Source organism: Neophocaena asiaeorientalis, unplaced genomic scaffold (assembly GCF_003031525.2).
Source record: "Neophocaena asiaeorientalis asiaeorientalis breed wild unplaced genomic scaffold, Neophocaena_asiaeorientalis_V1.1 scaffold137, whole genome shotgun sequence".
NCBI lineage: Eukaryota > Metazoa > Chordata > Mammalia > Artiodactyla > Phocoenidae > Neophocaena > Neophocaena asiaeorientalis.
Window position 1 is genome coordinate 1181566 of NW_020171804.1, and position 2579 is coordinate 1184144.

Consider the following 2579-nt stretch of genomic DNA (forward strand, 5'->3'; position numbering starts at 1 on the left):
TGTGTGGGTATGTGTGTGTGTCTGTGTGTGTGTGTCTGTGTGTATGTGTGGGTATGTGTGTGTGTCTGTGTGTGTGTGTCTGTGTGTATGTGTGGGTATGTGTGTGTGTCTGTGTGTGTGTGTCTGTGTGTATGTGTGGGTATGTGTGTGTGTCTGTGTGTGTGTGTCTGTGTGTATGTGTGGGTATGTGTGTGTGTCTGTGTGTGTGTGTCTGTGTGTATGTGTGGGTATGTGTGTGTGTCTGTGTGTGTGTGTCTGTGTGTATGTGTGGGTATGTGTGTGTGTCTGTGTGTGTGTGTCTGTGTGTATGTGTGGGTATGTGTGTGTGTCTGTGTGTGTGTGTCTGTGTGTATGTGTGGGTATGTGTGTGTGTCTGTGTGTGTGTGTCTGTGTGTATGTGTGGGTATGTGTGTGTGTCTGTGTGTGTGTGTCTGTGTGTATGTGTGGGTATGTGTGTGTGTCTGTGTGTGTGTGTCTGTGTGTATGTGTGGGTATGTGTGTGTGTCTGTGTGTGTGTGTCTGTGTGTATGTGTGGGTATGTGTGTGTGTCTGTGTGTGTGTGTCTGTGTGTATGTGTGGGTATGTGTGTGTGTCTGTGTGTGTGTGTCTGTGTGTATGTGTGGGTATGTGTGTGTGTCTGTGTGTGTGTGTCTGTGTGTATGTGTGGGTATGTGTGTGTGTCTGTGTGTGTGTGTCTGTGTGTATGTGTGGGTATGTGTGTGTGTCTGTGTGTGTGTGTCTGTGTGTATGTGTGGGTATGTGTGTGTGTCTGTGTGTGTGTGTCTGTGTGTATGTGTGGGTATGTGTGTGTGTCTGTGTGTGTGTGTCTGTGTGTATGTGTGGGTATGTGTGTGTGTCTGTGTGTGTGTGTCTGTGTGTATGTGTGGGTATGTGTGTGTGTCTGTGTGTGTGTGTCTGTGTGTATGTGTGGGTATGTGTGTGTGTCTGTGTGTGTGTGTCTGTGTGTATGTGTGGGTATGTGTGTGTGTCTGTGTGTGTGTGTCTGTGTGTATGTGTGGGTATGTGTGTGTGTCTGTGTGTGTGTGTCTGTGTGTATGTGTGGGTATGTGTGTGTGTCTGTGTGTGTGTGTCTGTGTGTATGTGTGGGTATGTGTGTGTGTCTGTGTGTGTGTGTCTGTGTGTATGTGTGGGTATGTGTGTGTGTCTGTGTGTGTGTGTCTGTGTGTATGTGTGGGTATGTGTGTGTGTCTGTGTGTGTGTGTCTGTGTGTATGTGTGGGTATGTGTGTGTGTCTGTGTGTGTGTGTCTGTGTGTATGTGTGGGTATGTGTGTGTGTCTGTGTGTGTGTGTCTGTGTGTATGTGTGGGTATGTGTGTGTGTCTGTGTGTGTGTGTCTGTGTGTGTATGTGTGGGTGTGTGTCTGTGTGTGTCTGTGTGTGTATGTGTGTGGGTATGTGTGTGTGTGTGTGTATGTGTGTGTCTGTGTGTGTGTGTCTGTGTGTGTGTGTGTGTGGGTATGTGTGTGTGTGTGTGTATGTGTGTGTCTGTGTGTGTGTGTCTGTGTGTGTGTATGTGTGGGTATGTGTGTGTGTCTGTGTGTGTGTGTCTGTGTGTGTATGTGTGTGTGTGTGTCTGTGTATGTGTGTGTGTGTGGGTATGTGTGTGTGTGTCTGTGTGTGTATGTGTGTGTGTGTCTGTGTGTGTGTGTGTGTGTGTGTATGTGTGTGTGTGTGTCTGTGTATGTGTGTGTGTGTGGGTATGTGTGTGTGTGTCTGTGTGTGTATGTGTGTGTGTGTCTGTGTGTGTGTGTGTGTGTGTGTATGTGTGTGTGTGTGTCTGTGTATGTGTGTGTGTGTGGGTATGTGTGTGTGTGTCTGTGTGTGTATGTGTGTGTGTGTCTGTGTGTGTCTGTGTGTGTATGTGTGTGGGTATGTGTGTCTGTGTGTGTGTATGTGTGTCTGTGTGTGTGTGTACGCACAACATAATTGCATTTTGCTTTCTTTATCCCACCACGAGCATCTTTCTGTATTATTACCATCAAACACATTTTAGTGGTGGCATAATATTCCTTTCTATGGATGTATTTCAGTTTAATATCCTCGTGCTCTCTGGGCACATCCCCTATTGTGCCTTTAGGATACGTTTCTGGAGAGGAACGGTTGGTTCGAGGACTTTTGAACACATAAGAAAATGGCCTTGGACAAGTTGCCTTATCACTGAAGCCCCGTTTCAGTACCCACGATTGGTAATTTTCCAGTGCATTTATTTGCTAGCTGAACCCTGGTAAGGGGTTGCCATAGCAACAGCATGGCCTTGGCCCTGGTGAGTGGGGAGCCCAGATCACTCATTTCTTTGTGTCCTTGGGGGGTGGTGGCTGAGGACTCATGGTACTTGGGGCTGGTGAACCTGGTGGGGGGCTGGTGAACCTGGGAGGACCGTCCAGAACTGGAGGCTTACTGCAGACGTGACGGGTGCCAGCAAGGCCACAGGCTGGCTCCTTGGGTTCTCTTGCCAGAGATGGAAGCAGGGCAAGTTCTGACTATAGTCGGAACATCACCGCCCTCTGGGTTATTTTGTAACACAAAACCCGGAACCGGTCACTAACAAGGGGAAGGGGA